General features: G+C 51.5%; 1 protein-coding gene across 8 annotated transcripts in view; it reads left to right on the plus strand.

Annotated features, from left to right (window-relative positions):
* Nucleotides 1–10,769, plus strand: part of RAP1GAP (RAP1 GTPase activating protein) — a 339,663-nt gene that overhangs the window by 157,499 nt on the left and 171,395 nt on the right. The window contains exon 1 of one of the 8 annotated variants that reach the window (XM_068241705.1): nucleotides 7,507–7,589. The exons of the other annotated variants lie outside the window; for them this stretch is intronic. The gene's annotated coding sequence lies outside the window, so the exon portion shown is untranslated. Of the gene's footprint in view, nucleotides 1–7,506; nucleotides 7,590–10,769 lie in introns of those variants that run through there. 8 annotated transcript variants of the gene reach the window in all.

The following is a 10,769-nucleotide window of genomic DNA, read 5'->3' on the forward strand; positions in this document are numbered from 1 at the left end:
CAGCTTCAAGTTGGACCAATGAAAACTGACAGGAAGTTATTGCTATGTGTTTGCGTTTTCGCAAGTGTAAAATGCACTTACATCTTGCAACATGATCTCATGTGAATTTCCATTTGGGGCGGGGCCCAGTAGAAATCGTGAAGCGTAATCAAGATCACTTAAAGTGTTCCAGAGATGGTAATATAGAAAGATTTGATACTTACCCGGGGCTTCCTCCAGCCCCATAAGCACGTCCGAGTCCCTCGCAGTTCTCCCACAGTCTGCCGTTCAGCAGCAATTAGCCCTGGTGACTGTCTCACTCGCGTCAGAGTCATGCGCAGGATGTCCATGCATGTGCAGAAGACCCAGACTGACGCGACTGTGCCAGTCACCGGGGCTGATTGCGGCTTAACGGAATAACGGCAGACCGCGCAGGGGGACGGCGAGGGACTCAGATATGCTTAAGGGACTGGAGGAAGCATCGGGTAAGTATCAAATCTTTCTATATTACCGTCTCTGGTTTACTTTAAAGGTGTTCTCTCGCATAAATAAAAAAACAAAAACTGACACTTACCTGGGGCTTCTATTGGCTCCCTGCAGCTGCAATGTCCCACGCAGTCCTACGATCTTCCGTTCCCCGCCACTGGCACCGGTCTAATTATTTGTCTAACGAGACGAATAGAACTGCAGCTTGCGCTGCCTTGGTCGTGCTCGCTCCCATGCGCGTCATCGGGAGCTTACTGCGCAGGCACAGAACAAGAAAACTTTGTGCTCGCTCCTGCGCATGGCCACCCCCGCACAGCCGCAGTTCTGTTCATCTAGTCAGACAAATAATTAGACTGGTGTCGGTGGTGGGAAGGGAGCATCGGAGCAGGACGGTGCGGGACATGACAGCTGTAGGGGGCCGATAGAAGCCCCAGGTAAGTGTCAGTTTTGTTTTTTTATTTATGCAAGAGAACCCCTTTAAGCGCTTTTGCAGCAATATTTGCAGTGCGGGGTGATTTCTTGCTATTTTCAAACATTTCTAATTTAGTGCTAGCGAATAGTGATCGCAATTTCCATTAACACAAGGCTTTAACGGTACCATTGGCGGCACTACACTGGAGCATGTTGGGGCACTAGTTTATTGGCCAATCTCTAGTTTATAGATTAGCCAATAAACTAGAGCTTGTATTTTACAGACAGGAAGTTTTGAATCAGGATAATAATCCTGATTCAAAATGTCCTTTTTGTACAATACAAGCTCTAGTCTGCAACAATGCTTAGCTACTAAGATAAGGAATTACACACAGTTTCTCTCCCTCCTGCCTCTTCCCCTTCCCCTTGCTTGTAGAGTCGGCAGACACAGGCTGGGAGCTGGAATGATTTGTCTGTGATTTGTCCACACAGGAGCAGCTTGCTAGCAAGTTAGAATTAAAGCATGCCAGCCAACTAGCTAAGTACATCTGTAGGTAACTTGTCTTCCATAATAGCATTATCATCTGGACAATCTTCTCTGCTCAAAAGCCTCTGTTTGGGCTGGTGCACACCGAGCGGCTTTTTGGGCGTTTTCAGATCCGCTTGCGGCTGCGGATCTGCTTGGTCAATGTATCTCAATGGGGTGGTGCACACCAGAGCGGGAGGCGTTTTGCAGAAACGAAAAATGCCTGGGTGAGGCATTTTTTGGATTTCGGATGCGTTTCTGCCTCAATGTTAAGTATAGGAAAAACGCAAACCGCTCTGAAAAACGCCTGTTCAGAGCAGTTTTGCAGGCGTTTTTGTTACAGAAGCTGTTCAGTAACAGCTTTACTGTAACAATATATGAAATCTACTATACTGAAAACCGCAGCAGCAATCCGCAAAACGCTAGCAAAACGCCTCATAAAAATAAAAAAAAGCGTTTAAAAATCTGCTAGCATTTTGCGGATCTGCTAGCGGGTTTTGGTGTGCACCAGCCCTTTGTGATATATACTAGAATGTATAACAGAGGCGCCAATGTTTTATGTTGTTTAAAAACATGTTTAAAAAGAGGAGGTAGTGGTGGACTTACCTCCTTCAAAAAACACCAAAGATTGTTGCTTTCTAATAAACAATACAATACTCCAAAAGTGCAACGCGTTTCACAAGTTTGATCCCGCTTCATCGGGCAATAACAATGGAGTAATAGCATAAAAAGTCAGTGGAAGAGCCAAGCGCCTTTGTTTTCTCAGTTTGTGATGTTTACATTTGGTTCCTATCATTGCTGAACTAGTTAACTTTAATTTTATCACCTGAATTAGGCAAAAAATATCCAAAGCACACCATACAAACATTGATTTTATCACCCAAATGGGCCTCACGAGCCAGCCATTGTGCCACCCTTGTGCCCCTCCAAAAACTTGAAGCTGTAGCCGCCACTGATCAGTACAGCATGTGGCTGTGGTTAGTAAAAGCACTGCTACATTGCTTTGTACAGTAATCAAAAAGAGATTTTGCAGCGATCCTGCGCTTTGCATGGAAGCGTAAATGCTCCAGGGGCTAAATAGGACGCACCACGATTGTGATTTTGGGAAATTGCAATCCCTACTCTACCACCACCTCCATTGACTTTCATTAGCCTACCGCTTTTGCATGTGATTCTAAAATGCTGCTGAAAGCACTCTAGAGGGCGCCAACCCTAACTTTCATCAGCTGTGGTAAAAGACTTGTGCACAAAAAATTGGCCTATGAACACAAAAAACACATGCGAAAAAACTTCAAGTTTTTCGCAATGACAAGTATGAATGCTGCTTTCACTCTGTACCCTTTTGGCATAGCTGAGTGATTACTGATCTCTTTCCTGACATGATACATAGTAACTGTTCCACCTGTTCTCTATCGGCTGGCATTCTGATGTGATCACAGTTATGCCAGGCTAGGTCTGCAGTGGAAGTCCTCTTATTGCTGTATTGAGTCAGTTCTCACTTCTCAGCAGCCAGCGCTCCCCCAGGACTGGCAGCCTCCACGTGTTCCCATCTGTCTCCCAGCGCTGCAATATTCTCCTCCTGTCTCCAGGTGACGCTGATGTTTACTGTGCAAGCATCCTCCTCTGCCCTGTGTAACCCATGAGGTGCCAGGCTGTAGTGTGTCCTGTGTAACCCATGAGGTGCCAGGCTGTAGTGTGTCCTGTGTAACCCCTGAGGTGCCAGGCTGTGCCCTGTGTAACCCCTGAGGTGCCAGGCTGTAGTGTGCCCTGTGTAACCCCTGAGGTGCCAGGCTGTAGTGTGCCCTGTGTAACCCCTGAGGTGCCAGGCTGTAGTGTGTCTTGTGTAACCCCTGAGGTGCCAGGCTGTGCCCTGTGTAACCCCTGAGGTGCCAGGCTGTGCTCTGTGTAACCCCTGAGGTGCCTGGCTGTAGTGTGCCCTGTGTAACCCCTGAGGTGCCAGGCTGTAGTGTGCCCTGTGTAACCCCTGAGGTGCCAGGCTGTGCCCTGTGTAACCCCTGAGGTGCCAGGCTGTAGTGTGCCCTGTGTAACCCCTGAGGTGCCAGGCTGTAGTGTGTCTTGTGTAACCCCTGAGGTGCCAGGATGTGCCCTGTGTAACCTCTGAGGTGCCAGGCTGTAGTGTGCCCTGTGTAACCCCTGAGGTGCCAGGCTGTAGTGTGTCCTGTGTAACCCCTGAGGTGCCTGGCTGTAGTGTGCCCTGTGTAATTCCTGAGGTGCTAGGCTGTAGTGTGCCCTGTGTAACCCCTGAGGTGCCAGGCTGTAGTGTACCCTGTGTAACCCCTGAGGCGCCAGGCTGTGCCCTGTGTAACCCCTGAGGTGCCAGACTGTAGTGTGCCCTGTGTAACCCCTGAGGTGCCAGGCTGTAGTGTGCCCTGTGTAACCTCTGAGGTGCCAGGCTGTAGTGTGTCCTGTGTAACCCCTGAGGTGCCAGGCTGTAGTGTGCCTTGTGTAACCCCTGAGGTGCCAGGCTGTAGTGTGCCCTGTGTAACCCCTGAGGTGCTAGGCTGTAGTGTGTCCTATGTAACCCCTGAGGTGCCAGGCTGTGCCCTGTGTAACACCTGAGGTGCCAGGCTGTAGTGTGCCCTGTGTAACCCCTGAGGTGCCAGGCTGTAGTGTGCCCTGTGTAACCCCTGAGGTGCCAGGCTGTAGTGTGCCCTGTGTAACCCCTGAGGTGTTAGGCTGTAGTGTGCCCTGTGTAACCCCTGAGGTGCCAGGCTGTGCCCTGTGTAACCCCTGAGGTGCCAGGCTGTAGTGTGCCCTGTGTAACCCCTGAGGTGCCAGGCTGTAGTGTGTCTTGTGTAACCCCTGAGGTGCCAGGCTGTGCCCTGTGTAACCCCTGAGGTGCCAGGATGTGCCCTGTGTAACCCCTGAGGTGCCAGGCTGTGCCCTGTGTAACCCCTGAGGTGCCAGGCTGTAGTGTGCCCTGTGTAACCCCTGAGGTGCCAGGCTGTAGTGTGCCCTGTGTAACCCCTGAGGTGCCAGGCTGTAGTGTGTCCTGTATAACCCCTGTGGTGCCAGGTTGTAGTGTGCCCTGTGTAACCCCTGATGTGCCAGGCTGTAGTGTGCCCTGTGTAACCCCTGAGGTGCCAGGTTGTAGTGTGCCCTGTGTAACCCCTGAGGTGCCAGGCTGTAGTGTGTCTTGTGTAACCCCTGAGGTGCCAGGCTGTGCCCTGTGTAACTGTGTAACCTCTGAGGTGCCAGGCTGTAGTGTGCCCTGTGTAACCCCTGAGGTGCCAGGCTGTAGTGTGCCCTGTGTAACCCCTGAGGTGCCGGGCTGTAGTGTGCTCTGTGTAACCCCAGAGGTGCCAGGCTGTAGTGTGGCCTGTGTAACCCCTGAGGTGCCAAGCTGTAGTGTGCCCTGTGTAACCCCTGAGGTGCCAGGCTGTAGTGTGCCCTGTGTAACCCCTGAGGTGCCAGGCTGTAGTGTGACCTGTGTAACCCCTGAGGTGCTAGGCTGTAGTGTGTCCTGTGTAACCCCTGAGGTGCCAGGCTGTAGTGTGCCCTGTGTAACCCCTGAGGTGCCAGGCTGTGCCCTGTGTAACCCCTGAGGTGCCAGGCTGCAGTGTGTCTTGTGTAACCCCTGATGTGCCAGGCTGTAGTGTGCCCTGTGTAACCCCTGAGGTACCAGGCTGTAGTGTGCCCTGTGTAACTCCTGAGGTGCCAGGCTGTAGTGTGCCCTGTGTAACCCCTGAGGTGCCAGACTGTAGTGTGTCTTGTGTAACCCCTGAGGTGCCAGACTGTAGTGTGCTCTGTGTAACCCCTGAGGTGCCAGGCTGTAGTGTGCCCTATGTAACCCCTGAGGTGCCAGGCTGTGCCCTGTGTAACCCCTGAGGTGCCAGGCTGCAGTGTGCCCTGTGTAACCTCTGAGGTGCCAGGCTGTAGTGTGCCCTGTGTAACCCCTGAGGTGCTGGGCTATAGTGTGTCTTGTGTAACCCCTGAGGTGCCAGGCTGTAGTGTGTCTTGTGTAACCCCTGAGGTGCCAGGCTGTGCCCTGTGTAACCCCTGAGGTTCCAGGCTGTAGTGTGCCCTGTGTAACCCCTGAGGTGCCAGGCTGTAGTGTGTCCTGTGTAACCCCTGAGGTGCCAGGCTATAGTGTGTCTTGTGTAACCCCTGAGGTGCCAGGCTGTAGTGTGCCCTGTGTAACCCCTTAGGTGCCAGGCTGTAGTGTGTCCTGTGTAACCCCTGAGGTGCCAGGCTGTAGTGTGTCCTGTGTAACCCCTGAGGTTCCAGGCTGTAGTGTGTCCTGTGTAACCCCTGAGGTGCCAGGCTGTAGTGTGCCCTGTGTAACCCCTGAGGTGCCAGGCTGTAGTGTGCCTTGTGTAACCCCTGAGGTGCCAGGCTGTAGTGTGCCCTGTGTAACCCCTGAGCTGCCAGGCTGTAGTGTGCCCTGTGTAACCCCTGAGCTGCCAGGCTGTAGTGTGCCCTGTGTAACCCCTGAGGTGCCAGGCTGTAGTGTGTCCTGTGTAACCCCTGAGCTGCCAGGCTGTAGTGTGCCCTGTGTAACCCCTGAGCTGCCAGGCTGTAGTGTGCCCTGTGTAACCCCTGAGGTGCCAGGCTGTAGTGTGCCCTGTGTAACCCCTGAGGTGCCAGGCTGTAGTGTGTCCTGTGTAACCCCTGAGGTGCCAGGCTGCAGTGTGTCCTGTGTAACCCCTGTGGTGCCAGGCTGTAGTGTGCCCTGTGTAACTCCTGAGGTGCCAGGCTGTAGTGTGTCTTGTGTAACCCCTGAGGTGCCAGGCTGTAGTGTGCCCTGTGTAACCCCTGAGGTGCCAGGCTGTAGTGTGCCCTGTGTAACCCCTGAGGTGCCAGGCTGTGCCCTGTGTAACCCCTGAGGTGCCAGGCTGTAGTGTGTCCTGTGTAACCTCTGTGGTGCCAGGCTGCAGTGTGCCCTGTGTAACCCCTGAGGTGCCAGGCTGTGCCCTGTGCAACCCCTGAGGTGCCAGGCTGTAGTGTGTCCTGTGTAACCTCTGTGATGCCAGGCTGTAGTGTGCCCTGTGTAACCTCTGTAGTGCCAGGCTGTAGTGTGACCTGTGTAACCCCTGAGGTGCCAGGCTGTAGTGTGCCCTGTGTAACCCATGTGGTGCCAGGCTGTAGTGTGCCCTGTGTAACCCCTGTGGTGCTAGGCTGTAGTGTGTCCTGTGTAACCCCTGAGGTGCCAGGCTGTAGTGTGCCCTGTGTAACCCCTGTGGTGCCAGGCTGTAGTGTGTCCTGTGTAACCCCTGAGGTGCCAGGCTGTAGTGTCTTGTGTAACCCCTGAGGTGCCAGGCTGTAGTGTGCCCTGTGTAACCCCTGAGGTGCCAGGCTGTAGTGTGCCCTGTGTAACCCCTGAGGTGCCAGGCTGTAGTGTGTCCTGTGTAACCCCTGAGGTGCCAGGCTGTAGTGTCTTGTGTAACCCCTGAGGTGCCAGGCTGTAGTGTGCCCTGTGTAACCCCTGAGATTCCAGGCTGTGCCCTGTGTAACCCCTGTGGTGCCAGGCTGTAGTGTGCCCTGTGTAACCCCTGAGGTGCCAGGCTGTAGTGTGTCCTGTGTAACCCCTGTGGTGCCAGGCTGTAGTGTGTCTTGTGTAACCCCTGTGTTGCCAGGCTGTAGTGTGCCCTGTGTAACCCCTGATGTGCCAGGCTGTGCCCTGTGTAACCCCTGTTGTGCCAGGCTGTAGTGTGTCCAGTGTAACCACTGTGGTGCCAGGCTATAGTGTGCCCTGTGTAACCCCTGTGGTGCCAGGTTGTAGTGTGCCCTGTGTAACCCCTGTGGTGCCAGGTTGTAGTGTGCCCTGTGTAACCCCTGAGGTGCCAGGCTGTACCCTGTGTAACCCCTGTGGTGCCAGGCTGTAGTGTGTCTTGTGTAACCCCTGTGGTGCCAGGCTGTAGCATGCTCTGTGTAGTGTAACCCCTGTGGAGCCAGGCTGCAGCATGCTCTGTTGGGGGTAGGTAGGTGAGAAGGTAATTGGTGTCACAAGCCCAGGATAAAGCCCCCCTGAGGGGCATCTTTCTTCCCAGACTGGAGTGATGAGGAGGAGCGGAGGGGATGGAGGAGGAGGGGGAGGGGTACCATCCTCTTCTCTGTCTCTCTCATCCGCAGGAGATGCTGAGGTTGAGCTGCAGGGGAGGCTGCCTCTGTCTGCCCGTCCTGTGCTCTGGGGGTCTGTGGTCTGGTGGTCTGGGCTCTGGGATGGGTGAGTGTACAGTGCTGCCCATGCTCTGGGCTCTGGGGGTCTTGGCTTGTGAAGGGAACAGATGGGCAGGTGTTCTTTCTGGAAGGTTATACAATGCAGGATGATGATGGGTAGACAGCTGTGAATATGTGAATAGACCCAATCTGCTGCTTCTGCTAAAGCTTTATTACCAGCCATGGGGGGGTCATTGTGCCTCTCACCGTAACTTGTGTCACCCCCACCCCCTTGTCTCATGGGTGACCTTCGCTGGGCTGGGGGATCGGACTGCTGCATTGTCTGCGCTGTGCGGAGGGATGCATAGACGTAGGCTGAGGAGGCATCACCTTCAGACCAGTCTTACTGGAGACCGGTGGCATCTGCAGAACCCAGAGACTGAGAGCAGCAGATGCCAGCATCATCCCCCTGTGCCCATCTGACAGTGACAAGGTAATTGCCACCACTGACAGAGACACATGCCATGGCTGTCTACCTGTGCCCACCTAGCAGGGACGAAGTAGATGCCAGTACTGACAGCGATACATGCTAGGGTTGTCTGCCTGTGCCCACCTAGCAGTGACGAAGTAGATGCCAGTACTGACAGCGATACATGCCAGGGTTGTCTGCCTGTGCCCACCTAGCAGTGACGAAGTAGATGCCAGTACTGACAGCGATACATGCCAGGGTTGTCTGCCTGTGCCCACCTAGCAATGACTAAGTAGATACCAGTACTGACAGCGACATATGCCAGGGTCACCTACCTGTACCCACCTGCCAGTGACAAGGCAATTCCTAGAGACTGACAGCGACACATGCCAGGGTTGTCTACGTGTGCCTGCCTGGCATTGATAAAGTAGACCCCAGAACTGACAGTTGCACATGCCAGGGTCACCTACTTGTGCCCGCCTGTCAATGTTGAGGCAACTCCTAGAGACTGACAGAGACACATGCCAGGGTTGTCTGCCTGTGCCCACTTAGCAGTGACTAAGTAGATACCAGTACTGACTGCAACACATGCCAGGGTCACCTACCTGTGCCCACCTGCTAGGGACAAGGCAATTCCTAGAGACTGACAATGACACATGCCGGGGTTGTCTGTGCCCACCTAGCATTGATGACGTAGATCTCAGTACTGACAGCAACACATGCCAGGGTTATCTACCTGTGCCCACCTAGCATTGATGAAGTATACCCCAATACTGACAGTGACACATTCCACGGTCACCTACCTGTGCCCACCTGCCAGTGACGAGGTATGCCTCAGAACTCACATTCTCTTGTGTTTGGGGGGGGGGGGGGGGTGGTTAGCTCTTTTTCCACCAATCCCCTCAATATCCCTTTGTACAGATCTGTATAGATAAATGTATTATTCATCTGTTATAAGTGTTGATATGTTGCCGGAATCCTGTAAACTGTTACACAGTTTCTTGTTTAGTGTTGTGTGTTTTTTCATCACTCTCTTGTGACTTCCCTTCATGTGTGGAGAGGTGACTTAAATGACTGACTCCTGAGATTTTCATTCATCTTCACATCTGGAGGCGGTTTCTTGACCTGTATCTTTTTGCACGAAAAAGGCATGCCATTTTTTTCACTTAAAAAAAGTCAGGCGAAGCAATAAGGACTAATGGAAGATGTGCTGTATACATATGGTAGCCGCACTCTAGTTGTGTCACATTGTGATTCAGAAATGGAGACACATTAAAGGACACCTGGAGTGAGAGAGATATGGGGGCTACCATATTTATTTCCTTTCCTGTAAATTGTTGCATGGCTTGTTAAGTGCCTTGTGGTTTTTCCAGCATTCTCTTGTAACACTTCATCATGTGTGGAGGGGTGACTAAATGGATTTGGCTCCAGAGTACTTCATTGGTACTTTCAGCTGGAGGCGTTTTCTTTACATGTATCTTTTTGCACTAAATGGTGTCCTGTTTTTTTATTTTAAAAAGTTGGGAGTAGCAATAAGGACTAATGGAGGATGTGCTGTTTATACAGTATATGGTGCTCATACTCTGAGGCCCCATTTGCTCTCAGTTATAACTGAAAGAACAACTGATTTTCAAAGTAATGCCAAGGGCACAATTCACACCTAAAGAGGAAACTCCAGTGAAAATAAAGCAATTAAAAAAAGTGCTTAATTTTTACAATAATTAGGTATAAATGATTTAGTCAGTGTTTGCCCATTGTAAAATCTTTCCTCTCCCTGATTTACTTTTGATTGACATTTATCACATGGTGACATTTTTACTGCTGGCAGGTGATGTAGCTCCTGCTTGCTGTTTTGGCAGCTGCAAACAGCTATTTCCCGCAATGCAACAAGGTTCACAGACAGGAAACTGCCAGGAGTACCACGGTCCTCAGAGCTTCCTGTGGGAGGGGTTTTACCACAATATCAGCCATACAGCGCCCCCTGATGGTCTGTTTGTGAAAAGGAATAGATTTCTCATGTAAAAGGGGGGTATCAGCTACTGATTGGGATAAAGTTCAATTCTTGGTCACGGTATCTCTTTAACGCATTTTAACTGAAATCTTTTTCACAATACACTGCTATGGAGAAGGAAAAAACCCTGTACCAACTGATTAAGTGCAAACAGGGCCTTACGGTGTCACCATGTGATTCTCAACCAGGGGCACATTCAAGTACAACTGAAGTGAGAGGTATATGGAGGCTGCCATATTTATTTCCTTTTAAACTATACCTGTTGCCAGGCAGCCCTGCAGATCTTTCGGCCATCAGTAGTGTCTGAATCACACACCTGAAACAAGCATGCAGCTAATCCAGTCAGACTTCAGTCAGAAACACCTGATCTGCATGCTTGTTCAGGGGCTATGGCTAAAACTACTAGAGGCAGAAGATCAGCAGGACAGCCAGGGAATTGGCATTGTTTAATATGAAATATGGCAGCCTCCATATCCCCCTCACTTCAGGTGTTCGTTAGGCCTCCTGCACACTACATGCGTTTCCGATTCGCAATTTTAAAAAGATTTTACATGCGATTCCGATTTGCGATTTTTAATCGGTACTGCATGCTGCGTTTTTCAGCATTTTTCTTCTTATTTTGATAGCATCCAGGGAAAATCGGAATCGTAAATTGGAAAACGCAAATCGGATTTGCAGTGTGTAGGGGGCCTTAATGGTAATGTCTGCTAAATATAAATAGATTTTACACTAGAGGATCTCTTGGCTCATGTAGGGGCGTATTCACA

Source organism: Hyperolius riggenbachi, chromosome 6 (assembly GCF_040937935.1).
Source record: "Hyperolius riggenbachi isolate aHypRig1 chromosome 6, aHypRig1.pri, whole genome shotgun sequence".
NCBI classification, from domain to species: Eukaryota; Metazoa; Chordata; class Amphibia; order Anura; family Hyperoliidae; genus Hyperolius; species Hyperolius riggenbachi.